The following is a 17367-nucleotide window of genomic DNA, read 5'->3' as shown; positions in this document are numbered from 1 at the left end:
CCCACGCCCTGGGGCAGCTACTGCCCCGCCTCGCCGCCTCCCCGCCGCGACCTCCCTAGCTCCTACAGTTCACACCTCCCCTCCCCCCCCCCCCTCCCCTCTCCACCCTCCTCCGGCCTCAGTCCCCGCCTCCTTCCCCCCCTCCCCCGGCCTGCCTCGCGTTCTGCACTCCTAGAGCCTGCACGCGTGCACATTCACCTTCCTTCACCGCCCGTCTACACAGTCCGCCCCCTCAGGGAAGCCGTTTTGGCCGACTCCGGCTCCCGCGATCCGGTTGCCCCGGGCGCATCTGTGTCCACCGAGCACATAGTAGGAGCTCAGTGGGCCCTCACCAAGCTCACGGGGAATGAAGAAGCCTGGCTAATGCTGAGCCGCTGTGCCAGCTTTCCTTCGGGGTGTTTGCATGGCTGTGACCTTCTCGGCGCGTCTCCTCCTTTCTGCCCTGAAAGGAGACTCCTGCGGGACCAGGATGTCCTCTTCCCTTGCCTTTGTCGCCCCAGTCCCACTCGCGGTTTCAGTGCCTGACGATGGAGGCCTCTTTTCCTTCTTTTCCTTGCTCTGCTCCGGTATTTTTCTCCCTTTACCCCAGGCCACGGCCACTCCCTCCCCTGGCCCTCCTCCCTTTTTCTCCCGCCCTGCCCTACACCTTAGACTTGCTGCAGGAAAAGATGCCTCCCCCAACCTTTTCCCCTCCCCTGTCCCTATAGGGGACCAGCTGCTTTCCAACCCGCATTCACGCGGCTGAGGGTCGTGCCCCTGAAGGCCAGCCAGGACAGTGGGGGTGTGGAGGGGCCCAAGAATGGGAAAAGAGCGGCTGATTGGAGCAAGGTCCCCTCTTCTTCGCTGCCTCTATCCCCCGTCTGTGGTTTGATTCTCTTGGGACAAGGAAACAGGAAAGGGACCTCAGAATCTACCTCACAGTGATTTAACATTTATTGAAGACTCACAGTGAGTTAGGAGAATATCCAGAAAAACACAGTCAGGCACTTTGCCTAGGAAACACTTTCGGGTGTTGGCGGCAAGCCAGACTCAAAACATAAAATACAATCTACTGTATTATCAGGCCATGGTCCTCCTATCCTTTCCAAGCCTGGTTTTCCCCACAAATAGAGCTTCAGGGCCAGGTGGCTTTATCTAATTCGAAGCTCTGTAAGGCATCCACCAGAGGCCCAATGCTTTTCAAGTGCTAATTAATAAAGAACAGCTCATTCATTCTCCTTAGGTGTTTTGTTAAATCCTCTGCAACATAACCAAGAAACAAGAAGGGTAAAGTTGTGGTGCTCCCGGCAATGACCTGCAGCATCCGGAGACCTCAAATTCCTCGCTTCCAGGAAGTAAGAATGAGATTATAGAATTCAGTAAATGGCTTCATTAATCCCTCCAATTTTCCTGCTGAACTTCAGTTGGCAGTTTGGCCTACTGGGTCCTGTGTTTGCAAAACGACTGTCTTTAGTGACTACAGTCCGGCTAACTTCCTCATCTGAGTCACAAATTCCTCTTTTTTATAGGTAGAAGGGCCAAGTGTTTTTGGCCCAGGCCTGTAATCCCATTTACTTGCTGTGTCCCTTTGGGCAATTGATGCAACCTCTCTGTGCCTCAACTTCCATTAATTGAATTAACTATCATCTAATTCCTAGGATTACGCACTTGGAAATGCGTTGAATTATGTACGACATTATGCTGTATCTGGTGCATAGACATAAATGCTCAGTAAATGCTACCCGTTATTGTTACCCAGTTCTGCATCTGTGTGTGCTTGCGTACATACAGGCATACACCCTGAAATTTAGTGCCCTCCCCCACACCTGCATAAACAATCCTACCCAGCCTTCAGATCGCATGTGATATTGCTTTTTCCCCCAGCTCCCAGAGCTTTCTCCCTCCTCTGAACTTCTATAGCAGTTATTGCCTGCACTACTCATTTTATCCTGAATCACATACTGCCTCCCATTGTTTTCTCATTGTTAGTCCTGTCCCCCACACTCACATCTTTGACAGCAGGGGATGGGTCTTAATCTTTTCTAACCGCCCCCCCATCACAGCACCTAGGGAGTGGCAAATCCAGTAGGCACTAGACAAACACTAGGAGATTGTTGTCCCCATAGGTTAAAAAAAAAGGCAAGCAATAATTGAACCAAAATGGTGGGTCAAATTTTAGAAACTCAAAAAGACTCAGACAAATGTCCTGATCGCTTCCTTGCTGGGACACAGGCCAGAGGCTTCTTGTCTGTAAACAGTAACAAGAGCAAATGAGCTTTGCTTTTTTAAGGCAAATTAACTTTGCCTTGTGGGGCACAGTGAAAAGGGAACCCGGAATCCAGGCTCCGTGCAAGGGGATCTTGGGGGAAATCAGCTCTCCTTGCTTCAGCGTACTCAGGAAAAATGAGGGGGTTGAAATAGAATGGTTTCTAAGATACCTGCCAGCTCTCATATTCTATGATGCTGGGAACTCAGCCTTCCCGCCTTTTCATCCAAGTCATGTTTGAATCTTAAAGCAGATAGCCCATCTAGCTGGCCTGGTGACAGGAGCCACCTCTCTGCCTGTTGAGACAATACCCTAAATTCTTTTGTCCAAAGTACCTTCCCAGGTGTGAGATCAGCTGACCTCCCGTGGAGTGCAAAGCAGCAGAAATTATAACCTCTTTTGTACCACGGACAAACAGAGGCTCAGAAAGGTAAAGTGACTTGCCTAAGATCACACAGAGCGAGCACTAGAAGTTGGGGTTCAACAGCACAGGCTGGAGGAAGCTCTTTCTCTTTGACTTGGCCATCTGACCTTTTCTCCCCCTGCACTTTATATTCTTTCAATCCATTCCTGTCCCTCTACCCACAATGTAACCTGAAAGTCAAATGCATGCGTGATCGCCCACAAGCAAAAAACAATGCACAATCCCAATATTATATCAAGTATTATCAGTTAAAATAAAATGCATGTGTTTGGGGGAGAATGAAGAGAGAAGCCTTTGTCTTGATTTGACTATCCGCTTACTGCTTCTTGCCCCTTCCCCATTCATTCAACTCCAGCTTTCATTCCACAAATATTTACTGAGCCTCTGTTAAGCACATGGGAATTTGCCAGACATGGAGGCAATTTCTGCCTTCAAGGAGCTTAAAATCCAGCTAGGGGGATATGACTCACAAACAAAGAAGGGCTAGATAACGGTACACGAGGGAGGCATAAATAAATACAAGCAAAGCAAATAGCTGCTTCCTCCAGAGCATGTCTCGCCCATGAGCTGCACAGACAAGGAAGGCAAGAAGAATTCAGGGGTAGTTCAACATCAGGCAAAACTCATCCATGGGGAGAGAGGTCCACATGGCAGTGAAAGGAAGCAGAACTTGTCACCTCAAAATATGCCTCTTTGGCATAAGGATTATTTTAGGCGGATTATTTAAAATTTTTTTTTAACTTTTTATTTATTTTTGAGACAGAGATTGACAGAGCATGAACGGGGGAGGGGCAGAGAGAGAGGGAGACACAGAATCGGAAGCAGGCTCCGAGCCATCAGCCCAGAGCCCGACGCGGGGCTCGAACTCACAGACCGCGAGATTGTGACCTGAGCCGAAGTCGGACGTTTAACCGACTGAGCCACCAGGCACCCCTAGGCGGATTATTTAAAAGAAGAAGAAGAAGAAAGAAAGAAAAACAGCAGACACAGGAAAAGCTCTGAAAACTGAGAAGTATCCGTTTGTAAGAGACATTTACATTTACAAGGGAAATCTCCATCTGCCCTAAGCCTTGACTTGCTGTCCTGACGTGCTTTCCTCATATTTGGCAGAAAGGTGCAAATCCCATCCTGTCCCTACTTCACAAGAATACACTCAGGACAAATAAAATTACACACATGAGGCTTTTTGTAATCTTGCTGATATACAAATCCAAAAGATGATGACCATCATTAAATCTTAAATCATGGAAAAGTCACGCTTTCACCAGGGAAGCCCTTAAAATACATACCTCTGGTACATGCTAAGAACAGAAATAAAAAGTTCAGAGACATCACACACACCAAAAAGGTCTTTGGTTTGGGGTAAACTAACTTTGAACAGAAACTGACATTACTTTTTTTTTTTTAATGTTTATTTACTTTTGAGGGAGAGAGAGACACACACACACACACGGAGCGCGAGTGGGGGAGGGGCAGAGAGAGAGGGAGACAGAATCTGAAGCAAGCTCCAAGCTCCGGGCTGTCAGCATAGAGCTTGACGCAGGGCTCGAACTCACGAACCGTGAGATCATGTCCTGAGCTGAATTCGAACACTTAACCAGCTGAGCCACACAGGCGCCTCAGAAACTGACATTATTAAGCAGTTTATTTATCATCTAGAAAGCCCAAGTTGAAGAAAAAAGTTCAAGGCCAGAAATGAGTCCTCAGGCCTCCAAATTGAAACCTTCCCCTAATTCCATTCATTGACTATCAGTGGAAAAATGTTTTCTTGGCTTGTGATCCTCAGCCACCACTTACTCTGTCATCAGAAATTCAATTTGGCATTATTCGGCTATTTAAATCATGAAGCAGTCAGGTGGTTGTCTTTCTTCCAGGGGTTCCAAGAAAGGTCTGTGGTTAAATGTCACAGGCTCAGGCAGGGCCAAAAGCTTGCTGTGGCATACTGGGCAAAGGATGCCTGTTTGCCCTTGACACAGCCTGGGCAAGCCTGGCTGGGTAGCACGGTAATATGGTTGAAAGCATAGGGGACTGGTAGCCAGGACACGGGGATTGGATTTGACTTGCTTGGGCCAGTCACTCCCTTTCTTGGGGTCTCAGCTCTCTCTTTTGGAATCCAAAAGGATTTCAGTCAGTCACTCTAAATTCCCTTCTACCTTTAATATTCTCTGAAAATAACTGGGGAATGGGGGCGCCTGGGTGGTTCAATCGGTTAAGCGTCCAACTTCGTCTCAAATCATCATCTCACAGGTTCGTGAGTTGGAGCCCTGTGTGGGCTCTGTGCTGATGGCTCAGAGCCTGGAGCCTGCCTGGGATTCTGTGTCTCCCTCTCTCTCTGCTCCTTCTTTCCCCCTCTCAAAAATAAATAAACATTTAAAAAATCATGAAAATAATTGGGAACGTTATGGTAAGAGAACTGGCCTTACAGATTTGGACAGCAGTTTGGAGTCCTGGATATCTCTTTAGTATCTATACCATGATGTGGTAATGAAAAAGTTGCTTCATTGAATAGAGACATAAATCGATTCATTGCAATCTAAGCTAATCACAGGTGCATGGAAGTGGCAGACCCAGCATCTTCCTGAGGGAGGCTCATTTCTCCTGGCTGTATTTCCTCACATCCTTTGTTATTGTTGTTTTTTAATAAATACGTACTGAGGGACACTATGTGCCGGGTAATACGTACAAACAGGTATTTTATAGCTACAGTTTTACAGACAACATATATTTCCAGCATTAGACTGCATAAACCCACATTCCTTTTTTCATGCAGAAGTTGAATATTGTGAGAAATATTTTAAGTCTCTGATGCCAAAATTAACATGAAAAGTATCAACTTTATTTTATGTATCAATATTTGAATAACAAAGTAAAGGAACAAACTGGCCCTGAAATCAGGGAGACCTGGGTTCAATTCCTTGCCAACAAGGAGCTTTTGCAACCCCAGGCAAGTGACTTAACCCCTCAGAGCCTTTCTCCTCATATGTGACATGTTATCTGCAGCATTTACCTTGTAGTGGTGAGGATCAATGTGGTAATATATATGGAAAGTAGCTAGCGCCCTGTCTTGCAAGTGAGTCACTCGATAACTGTTTGCTTTAGGGATTTCCCCCTTTTCAATTCAAAACATTCATGCTGTAATCCTAAAACAGAAATCAAATCTACCCCAAGTTGGTCAAGTGGACCATTTTTCTGTTGAAAACCCTTTTGCTGCTGTAGCCTCAGGTGAAACTGACATCCTGTCCAGCCACAACATAGAAGTGGAGTTATTAGAAACCGCATACTTTCCTGCAGGGGAGGAAGAAGAAAGGAAAGGAAGAAAACCAAGCATCTGGTACATGTGCAATTGATTTTGAGATGTGGGCAAGCTGGCAGTTTGTAGTTGCTCTTTTCCTGAAGTGCAACGCTGTCAGAAATCAATATGCTGAAAGCAGTTTTGGAAAGCTTGCTTGGGAACCCCTGGAGGATTCTGAGAGCTGCAGCCGCATCCATTCTACCTCTAGGCAAGTCCACTACCCTAACCTGGTTCTCCGTTTGTAAGATAAAGCAGGCAGGACACTATCTCCTCTCAGTCCCAGCCGTGGAGTCAGAGCCAGGAAAGGAGATAGATTTCATTTGACTTAGATTACTAAGGAGTATTGATAATAATCCCCCTCCTGGAGTGGGTTAAAGAGTGTCCAGGGCCAGGTGAATTTGCATCTCTTCTGAGAATTCTTGAGGGGAAGTGCGGCAGTAGCAATCAGCTTCCGAATTTACACTCAGTATCTCAATCCACACCTGAGAATAACAACATTATTAACCATGATGAAAATAGAAACAACTGTCATTTATTGAGTAGTTATGTGCTAAATTATCTCAACCCTGGGGGGAAACCAAGGCTCAGGGAGAGAGAGACAGAGACAGAGACAGAGAAAGACAGAGAGAATAAGTAATTTGCTTAAGGTCCCACTGGTAATAAGTGGAAGGGCGCATTTCCAAGCCAGATCTATCCGAATGCAGAGCTTGACCAGCTGACCCCCACACCACCTGTCTCTTGTCATATGAATGACCTGTGGCTTGGTCTTGCGAAGTGACTGACTAGGTGTGGAGGACTAATTTGTGAACAAGAACACAGTCTCTACTGTTTGGACCCGGGGAGCTGAGAAGCAAATGAGCCACGTGGGGTTTGAGCCCGGGTCCTCAGCCTCATGATCACAATATTTTAATTATCTGCATGCTTGGTGATACCTTCTACCCTAAACATGGGTATGCCTTTCACTTTGCTGCTCCAAATCAGGAAGTGATTTGCTCTTTCAAGAACTCATTTGGCTTAGCTGGCAACTGCTTTCAAAGCCCTGAGGACTGAATATCTTCAGTGCAGTTCCCTCTTGGATGGGATTCTCCAGATATTGATGGATTTGTTTGTAAGGACACAGAGACAGAACAGAGGAATGAGACAGGAGTCCCAATTTTGCCTGTGGACTGGCCTCTAGCATGCTAATCACATATATACACCAGGAGTTCAACACATGAACATTTTATCCTCAAATTCTTGGTTTATCTCCGTGCACCCCGGCCACTTGCCGGAGTCTCCCCGACTTGGTGCTACCTTTTGTGGTGGAGGCTTAACTTCAGGGCCACTTCCTGGTGTATTCTTACATCTCTTCTTTTCATCAACCCCCTATTCGTCCTTTCTGACCCGTAGAGACCACGATATACTGTTAGTCCCCAGCATAACCACAGACTCCATTCCTTTCCATATTTGATATTTCTTTTACTCAGGCTTACAACAGTTTGCAGGAACTCTATGTTGAGAAAGGTACAATTTATCATCACAACAGGTGGATAATAAGATGCAGTGACTGCATGGGACTCAGAAGCTTTCTGTTTTCCACCTCAGAATGGGTCATCTCTGACATGACATTTCCTGGGTTTTCAGAGGTAATAACAGCATAGTATTTATGAACTTCATCACGCACATGAAGAGTCATGGGATCCACTAAAGTAAAATTGAACTGGACGTTAAAAAGTAAGCATACTTTTTATATTTAAAAGTAGAATATAAGCCTGGGTGGCCCAGTCAGTTAAGCATCCAACTCTTGGTTTTGGCTCAGGTAATGATCTCACAGATCATGAGATGGAGCCCCACTTCTGGCTCTGTGCTGACAGCACAGAGCCCACTGGGGATTCCTTCTCTCCCGCTCTCTCTGTCCCTCCCCTGCTCGCTTGCTCTCTCTCTCCCTCTCTCTCTCAAAAAAAATAAGTAAACTGGGGTGCCTGGGTGGCTTGGTCTGTTGAGCATCCGACTTCAGGTCAGGTCATGATCTCACGGTCTATGAGTTTGAGACGCACATCAGGCTCTGTGCTGACAGCTCAGAGTCTTGAATCTGCTTCCTATTCTGTGTCTCCCTCTTTCTGCCCCTCCCCACCTCACGTCTCTGTCTCTCTGTCTCTCTTTCTCTTGAAAGTAGAAACAAACATTAAAAAAAAGACTAAAAATAATAAATAAATAAGTAAACTTAAAAATTTTTAAAAAGTAAATATAGTATAGCACAGTGCCTATAGCTAACAGTGCTGTATTATATACTTACAAACTTGCTTAAAGGGTAGATCTTGTGTGAAGTGTTTTTTTTATCATGAAAAAAAAAATGATAAACAGGCCAAGAGGAAACTTCTGGAGTCGAAGGACATGTTCGTGGCAGTGATTGTGGTGGTGATTTCATGAGTGTATACTTATTTCCAAACTCATCAAGTTCTATATATTAAATATGTATAGCTTTTTGTATGTCAATCATACCTCAATTAAGTGGTTTTTTTTCTTGGGTAAACATAACTGGGTCAAGGGTACAAGGGATCTCTCTGCACACTTCTTACAACTGCACATGAATCTACAATTATCTCAAACAGTTTAATTTTTTAAAACCAAATACAAATTTTTATATACAGGATTTGGTCTAGTGTTTCTGAAAGAAACAGATGGGTGGATAATTGGGTCCACACAATTCTGTTTCCCTCCAAGGTCAAAGGAACTCCAACTCTGAGTGCAGAAGCCATGCCCTCATTAATATTCAATTCTTTTAAGGTAAAAGAAGGAAAGAAGAAAAGAAAAACAGAAATAAAAAAATGTAAAGAAAAAGATGAGATATCTCATGGTGTTTGTTGTCTTTTTTTTTTTTTTTTTTTTTTTTTTTTTTTTTTTTTTTTTTTTTTTCCCTCACCGTAATTTCTCCACCTTGTTTGGGTCTCTGGCAATAACCAAAACTTATTTTAACCCAGCCACATGGTCTGTTTGAGATGGTCATGTCAACCATAAATAGAAGGGATCTTTCCAAATGGAGCTTCTGGGGGGAAAAAAAAACTATTTATCTGCCTTCTAGGGCCATTTGCATTTTCTGGGCCTCTCCTAGCACTGTCTGCTTCCCCCCCACTTTCTCATCACATCATCCAAAGATTGGATTTCATTCTGTTTTCTCTAGGAGACAGACCAGGCTTGCCTGGAAAGAAAACATCTCTGGAGAGATTAGACTCTGACTAATTCTCATTTCCAGCATCTAAAGGCAGAGGATTAGATTAAGAAATAACATAATACTGTGCTCCAATTGCTCTATGCGAGCTCTCTAATATATGGCATTTTTAATGGATACCAGCCAAGGTGATTCTTAGCAGCAGATGGTGAGTACTATATTGGTCAGCGGCCCTGCAACCCCTACAAAGAAGACAAGAGGAGTAACTTAGATTTAGACCAGAAAAAATGACCTCTGGTTTTACGTCTCGCTCTGATGTAAATATTCAAAGCCATAAGTTTCATGCGGAAGTGGGTATTTATGCAAGCTGGAGGGGGAAGGGTAAAAATGCTATTTCGTTCTAGGCAACGCCTATGGCTAAAGGGGCCAAGACAACTAGCATTAAGCAGGACCAGTCTGGGTTTTCACTTCCTGTTCCTTCTGACATCCCTCGAAAAGTCTGTCACTGCTCCTTCCTTCTTGCTTTTATTTTCCTTCTCTTCCTTACCCTGTCTCCTTCCAGTTCTCCTTTTCCCTTAGCCCAGAAAATTGTATTTACCTTCAAACACAGCCTAAAATGTTCAAATAGTGCCACCTGACTGGGAAACCTGGCAAGCGTTTCTGTCCATCCCTTGTCATTGGCCCCTCCTACTCTGAGTGGGCTCACAGCTCTGGGATGAGCCATCCCAGCCACCCCAGATGGCCCCCAGAGTAGGGGCACCTAGATCTGGCTGCCTGTTGCCCCCAGAAGGAAGGTGGGGGAAAATGACTCGCCTTTGCTAAGAGGACTTCCTTGGCTATTCTCTGACCCTACAGAGAAGCACATTGCAACAGGGGGATTCTGACATTTCCCTGCATTCCACCCTCCCTCTTACTCCTGTCTGCCAAGATTCCTGCCTATTCCTCTGGGCAGGTGAAAAAAACACCTGCAAATATAACTGTTGCTTCTTGGATCACTGTATTAAACAGCACGAGCAACGTTAGAGATCCATAGAGGATAAGAGAGGACCAACAGAAGGGAGAGAACTGGTATTCTCTGCTCATAAGGCCAGTATTACAAGAAAGACTAAGCAGGGCTCCTGGGTGGCTCAGTTCGCTAAGCATCTGACTTTGGCTCAGGTCATGATCTCATGATTTATGAGTTTGAGGCCCACTTTGGGTGAGCCCTGCTTCTCTGTCTCTCTCTCCGCCCCCCTCTCTCTCTCTCCCCCTCCTGGGATCCTCTCTCTGCCCTCACTCACTTGTGCCCTCTCTCTCTCAAAACAAAAACAAAAACAAAAACAAACAGAAAACAAATAAGACCAAGTAGTCACTGACCTTTCTTACAGACTCCACTTTTTTTTCCCCCACAGTAACAAATGAAATCAGAAGGGGTAAGGAGGGGCTTTTAGGGAATCAGAAGATAAGCTAAAATCATGACTCCTAGATTTAATTCTTCCCCTAACGAAAGGCAAAGAGGAATGCTGGCCTGAATCCCAAGTAAGACAGTTGCCTGAATGGGGTGCCTGCGTGGCTCAGTTGGTTGAGTGTCCAACTTCAGCTCGGGTCATGGTCTCATGGTTTGTGGGTTCGAGCCCCACGTCAGGCTCTGTGCTGACAGCTTGTTCAGAGCCTGGAGCCTGCTCCGGATTCTATCTCCGTTTCTCTCTGTCCCTGCCCTGCTCATGCTCTGTCTTGGTCTCTCTCCAAAATAAGCATTAAAAAAAATTTAAAAGACAGTTGACTAAGTATGTGATGAAAAGAGTAGAGCCAACTGCCAGGGGAGGCCTAATGAGTATTCTCTGGGTGGCACTGTAGCATGGTGGTGGACAGCAAGAGGCTCAGAAGGAAAGGAGAGGTGGTTCGAATCCTGGCTCCTTCACTAACTCCATTTGTGCCCTTAATTTCACCTCCTCTCACCTGCTTAAGAACATGGCTCCAATGGGGTGCCTGGGTGGCTCGGTTGGTTAAGCGTCTGACTCTTGATTTCCATCCAGGTCATGAACTCATGGTTTGTGTCAGGCTCCATGCAGGGCCTTCTTGGGATTCTCTGTCTCCCTTCTCTCTGCCCCTCTCCTGCTCATGCTCTCTCCCTCTCTCTCAAAATACATAAACATTAAAAAAAAAAAGAACATGGCTCCAGGAATTCTCACCCCTCTCTTGCATGAATCATTTCGTCCCTATTTACCTGCTGTCATATCTACCATTTCAAAAATAAAGTCTTCCACTGACCCCACATCCCCACCCCACCCCAGCCTCTGTCCCAGTCTCTTCTCCCTATCACAGCAAAATTCCTTGAAAGAGCTGTCTTCACTCTTCCCAATGCCTCTCCACCTCTCCTTTGAATCATGTGCAGTCATGCTTTTGTCTCTATCACTTCATCAAAGTAGCTCCTCCCAAGGTCCTTAATGAACCTCCACTTTGTCAAATCAAATGGTCAGTTCTCAATCCTCATCCTGCTTGACATTTCATCAACATTGTAAACAGAGACACCCCTCTTGGAAACACTTTCGTCCCATGGCTTCCAGGACAACATTCTGTCACCAGCTACCTCCCTGGCGGCCCCTACTCTGTGGGCTTTGTTGATTCCTCCTCTCATTCCCAACCTCTACCTTTGGGGTGCCCCAGAATTCAGACCTTGGACTATTTATCTTCTCTATACTCTTCCCTAGGTGGTGGCTTTAACTACCCTGGATACACTGAAGGTTTCCAAATTTGTATCTGATGTTCAAATTTCTCTCACTCCATATGCATCTCCCCAACTCTATACTCAATGTTCCCTCTTGGAGATCTAATAGTCAAATTTAATGTGACATGCTGAGATTTCCTGATTCCCCTTCCACAAAGTTGGTTCTCCTCCAATCCTCCCCATCCCTGTTGATGGCAGTCCCATCCTTCCAATTGCTGAGGTCAAAAAAATTGGAGTCATCCTTAACTCCTCCTTTTCCTGCCACACTCCATACCCAAGACATCTGCAAAATCTATCAGACATTTCTTTGAAATAATGTCAGAAAACGGGTTTCTTGGGTGGTTCAGTCAGTTAAGCATTCAACTCTTGATTTCGGCTCAGGTCATGATCACTGTTCAGGGGTTCAAGCCCGGAATCATGCTCTGCGCTAACAATGCAGAGCCTGCTTAGGATTCTCTCTCTCTCTCTCTCTCTCTCTCTCTCTCTCTCTCTCCACCTCCACCACTCACCTTCTCTCCCCACCTCTTTCTCTGAAGATAAATAAATGCTTTTTTAAAAATGCAGATTCCCATCCAGTAGATTTGGGACATGGCCCAAATTTCTGCATTTCTAAAAAGCTATTAGATCCTGCTAGTACCGCTGGTCCAGGGACCACACTTTGAACAAGGTCCTAGTATAAGCCCTAGTGTCAAAGAAATAGGAACATCTATTTGGCCCCTGTCCTTTCATGTGAACACACCCTAGACAGCAGGGCTAATTACAGCAGGTGGAGCAAGTTTCAAGGTACCAGTGCTTGGAGGTTCCTGACAGGTGTGTCAAACAGAGCCCTGGGCGCTCTAGAAGCAGGTGGTGTTCAGAGATACAGCTGGGCAGGCAGCATGGGGGAAGTAAGTCACAAGGTCACAAAGCCACAGCTATTGGAGAATTTCAATTCCTGGAGAGGGAAAGGGAAACAACAGACAGGAACAGAACAGATTCCCACTTACGGAGAATTATCAAGACCCCAACAAACTCAAGAACAAAAGGCAAGAATCAGAACAGAGATAGAAGATAAGGGGGTTGGACTCAGGATGAAGATTGTGTCATTGCAGGACTTGCCTTGAACCTGAGCATTGAATTAGAGGACCTTAAATTGCTGGAGGGCAGGGTTGATCCCAGAGATGGGGCAGAGCTCAACTGGGCCTGTAGATGGAGGGAGGGGGTTGTATGACTCCAAGGGGACACTGTGGAGAGAGGAGGGTTTGGGGAACAGTGCACCCAGCAGATTCCACACTGCTCTCTTCAGAAATTCTTGGAACTCATGAGGCAGTGAAAAGTGTGTTGGGCTTTGTTTTGAATGACATGGTCCCAAAGAGGAAATTTAATGTTGACTATACACACACACACACACACACACACACACACTGATTTCTTTCTTATCTGTAGGACTAGAAAGCACTTGGATGCAAAGAATATTAAACTAATATTGGAAAGGAAGAGATAGCAGAGAGATGTGTTGGAAGTGAACTGATGGAAGAGACTAACAAAGGGAATCTGGTATTTATAAAACTATGCCCTTGATGAGATAAGAGGAAATGCAGGAGGAACTTGAGGAAGCCAGAACCTAACACCACAAATGTCATACCAGCCTGTGTGCTCCAAGTGACCTTCGCAAAGAAGGGTGACTAAGCCCCGGTTCCTGAAAAGTCACTGAGCTGTCATTGAGCCGAGAGAGTCCAAGATCTCTCCTTCAAAATGAGCCAGGAAGGCAGTGTGCCCCACTGAGTCAAAGCTGTAGACCAGCAGCTGTACTAGTTACGAGCAAGGCGTCTCAGGCCAGACACGCGTAGGTCCATATTCCAGCTCAGTTTCCCTGGGCCTCCATTTGCTCATCTGTAGACAAGGATGATAATATAAATCACCTACGTCGTGGAACTATCGTGAGAATTAAATGCCTCCATGCGCACAAGTGCCTGCAATAGTGCCTAGCACATTGTTAGTGCTCCGTAGGTGTGGTATTAGTCATTACTCTTGTTGCAACAAGGAAGAACAAGAAGAGACAAGCAAGTTCAGCCCTCTCCCCTGCTAGAAAAGGAGCAAGAGGTCCAGAGAGAAGTAGGGAGTTTTTCCAGGTCACCAGCAAGCTCATAGCAGGGCTAAGGACAAAAACCAGGTCTCCTGAGCTTGACGTTAACTTTTCAGAGGGGGCTTCCCAACTTCTTAGATCACAAATACCTTTTCCATGGCAACCCATACATGAACCACATGTATATAAGTGACACAAAATATGCATGAAATAATACTTCAAGGGGCACCTGGGTGGCTCAGTCAGCTGGGCCATGACTTCGGCTGAGGTCATGATCTCTCGGTTCGGTTTGTGAGTTTGAGCCTCGCATCAGGCTCTCTGCTGTCGGCACAGAGCCTGCTTCGGATCCTCTGTCTCCCTCTCTCTGCCACTCCCCCACTCGCACAGCTCTCTCTCAAAAATAAAAGAAACATTAAAAAAAAAGAAACAATGCTTCAAATACAACATTCACTCTAATATTTTCTATTCTATTCTTTGAGACCAAAACTAAAAATAATGATAATAATTGAGGGGGTGGGGAACAACCCATCAGGGCCAGGAGCCAGAGTAGGAACTGAGCAAAGCCAGCTGGAGAATATCACACCTGTGAGGGGTGATACACTTAAGAGCACATGAGAGGCACACGGATGCCTGTCAGAGGACAGAAGAGACCAAACCTGCCTCACTTACACTAAATAACTCTCCCCCTTTCCTCCAATCACAACGTTGCACTGCCCCCAATCTGGAGACATCAGAAGCATTAAGGGAGAGGAATGGAAGAACAGACAGAGCTCAAGTCCCTCCGGCCACAGGGCATGCCTGAGCTGAAGGGCCATAGGAAAACAGCCCAAATCACAAGTGAGAGTGAAGATTTCAAGTCAGACAAGACCAGATTGAACATACCATATAAAATTGGCTGGAAAACCAGGGATGCTGCCCACATGACATTATGTAAGGGAAGGGAAGGAGCTTTGAGCTAATTTCAAACATTAATTGCAAGGGCACCTGGGTGGCTCAGTCAGTTAAGCAACCGACTCTTGGTTCTGGCTCAGGTCATGATCTCATGGTTCATGGGTTCAAGCCCTGCATCAGGGTCTACAAGGACAGCACGGAGCCTGCTTAGGATTCTCTCTCTCCCTTTCTCTCTGCCCCTCCCCCACTCACTCTGTCTTTGTCTCTCTCTCTCTCTCTGTGTGTGTCAAAAATAAATAAACATTAAAAAATATTAATTGGAGAAGAAAACATTTCACGTTTGTCCCCCTGTGCTCAGACAGCCCAATAAGTTCTTTACCTCTGTAGTGGTACAAAAAGTATATACCCCTGCCCCAAGAGAAACAATGTGTTTTTAATAGACAACTGATTGCATAAATTGCCAGATAGCTGTATGATGGATTGCCATGTCACCTTTAGAAAGTATGATGTATATCTGTATATGCTGATGGAAAATATCAAACATATATATATATTTTTTTATTTTTTATTTTTATTTTTATTTATTTATTTTTTGATGTTTATTTATTTTTGAGACAGAGAGAGACACAGCATGAACGGGGGAGGGTCAGAGAGAGAGGGAGACACAGAATCTGAAGCAGGCTCCAGGCTCTGAGCCATCAGCACAGAGCCCGACGCGGGGCTCGAACTCACAGACTGTGAGATCGTGACCTGAGCTGAAGTCGGACGCTTAACTGACTGAGCCACCCAGGTGCCCCATATATTCTTTTTTTTAAATAGTGGGATTTTTTTTATTTTTTAAGTTTATTTATTTATTTTGAGAAAGACGGAGACAGCACAAGTGGGGGAGGGGCAGGGGGAGAGGGAATCCCAAGCAGTGTCCGTGTCGCCAGCATAGAGCCCAACTCGGGGCTCAAACTCACGAAACCGTGAAACCATGACCTGAGCTGAAACCAAAGTCGAACGCTCGACTGAGCCACCCAGGCACCTTACGAACATATATACTCTTGACAAAAAGAAAATACGGAGGAGTGTCTACGGATTTGGCTATTCTGGACATTTCATATGAATTTAACTGTGCAACATTTAAAAATCCGTGGGATCTTATGTCTGGCTTCTTTCACTTAACATAATATTTTTCAAGGTTCATCCATGTTGTAGCACGTATCAGCACTTCATTCTTTTTTATGACCAAATAACATTCTATTGCATGGTTATACCACATTTTGGCCATGCATTCAAACTTTGAGGGACATCTGGCTTATTTCCAATTTTTGGCTCTTCTCTTTAAAAAAAAAAATTAAATGTTTTTATTTTTGAGAGAGAGAAAGAGACAGAGCACAAGCAGGGGAGGGGCAGACAGAGAGGGAGACAGAGAATCTGAAGCAGACAGAGAATCTGAGCTGTCAGCACAGAGCCCGACACAGGGCTTAAACTCACGAACCACGAGATCATGACCTGAGCCAAAGTCGGATCCTTAACCGACTGAGCCACCCAGGTGCCCCAAGTTTTGGCCCTTTTCAACAATGCTGCCATGAACATTGATGTACATGTTTTTGGGTGGACTTGCATTCTCAATTCTCTTGGGCACATACCTAGGACTGGATTTGTTTGGATCATATCATGACTCTGTATTTAACTTTTTTAAAAAAAATTTTTAATGTTTATTTATTTTTGAGAAAGAGAGAGACAAAGCGTTAGCAGGGGATGGGCAGACAATCCAAAGCAGGCTCCAGGCTCCGAGCTGTGAGCACGGACCCCCCGATGCGGGGCTCAAACTCACGAACTGTGAGATCATGGCCTGAGCTGAAGTCCGATGCTCAACCGACTGAGCCACCCAGGTGCCCCTGTATTTAACTTTTTGAGGAACTGCCAAATTGTTTTCCAAAGTGCCTGCACATACCCACCAGCAATGTATGGAGGTTCCAATTTCTCCACATCCTCATTGACACTTGTTATTGTCTGTCTTTTTGATTACAGCCATCCTAATGGATGTGAAGTGTTATCTCATTATGGTTTTGATTTGCATTTCCCTAATGGTGAGTGATGTTGAGCATCTTTTCATGTGCTTATTAACCATTTGTATATCTTTGGAGAAATGTTTCTTCAAATCCTTTGCTTGTTTTAAAAAATTGAATTATACGAATTTGAGATGGCGAAATATGAAAGTATTAATAAAAGCCTCACCTTATGGGCAAAATTTGATGTAGTGCAATCCCTAATTAAAAAGTTGTGAAGCAAGGGGCGCCTGGGTGGCTCAGTCCATTGAGCATCCGACTGCAGCTCAGGTCATAATCTCATAGTTCATGGGTTTGAACCCCAAGTTGTGCTCTGTGCTGACAGCTTGGAGCCTGGAGCCTGCTTAGGATTCTGTGTCTCCCTCTCTCTCTGCCCCTCTCCTTCCCTGCTCATGCTCTTTGTCTCTTTCTCTCAAAAATAAATAAACATTAAAAAAATTTTTTTTAATTGTCAAGGAAGACATAATTTTATTTTAGTTTTTTTTTGTTTTTTTTTTAATGTTTATTTATTTTTGAGACAGAGAGAGACAGAGCATGA

The sequence above is a fragment of the Panthera uncia genome, chromosome X (assembly GCF_023721935.1).
Source record: "Panthera uncia isolate 11264 chromosome X, Puncia_PCG_1.0, whole genome shotgun sequence".
Taxonomy (NCBI): Eukaryota; Metazoa; Chordata; class Mammalia; order Carnivora; family Felidae; genus Panthera; species Panthera uncia.
This window is presented reverse-complemented; position numbering follows the sequence as displayed.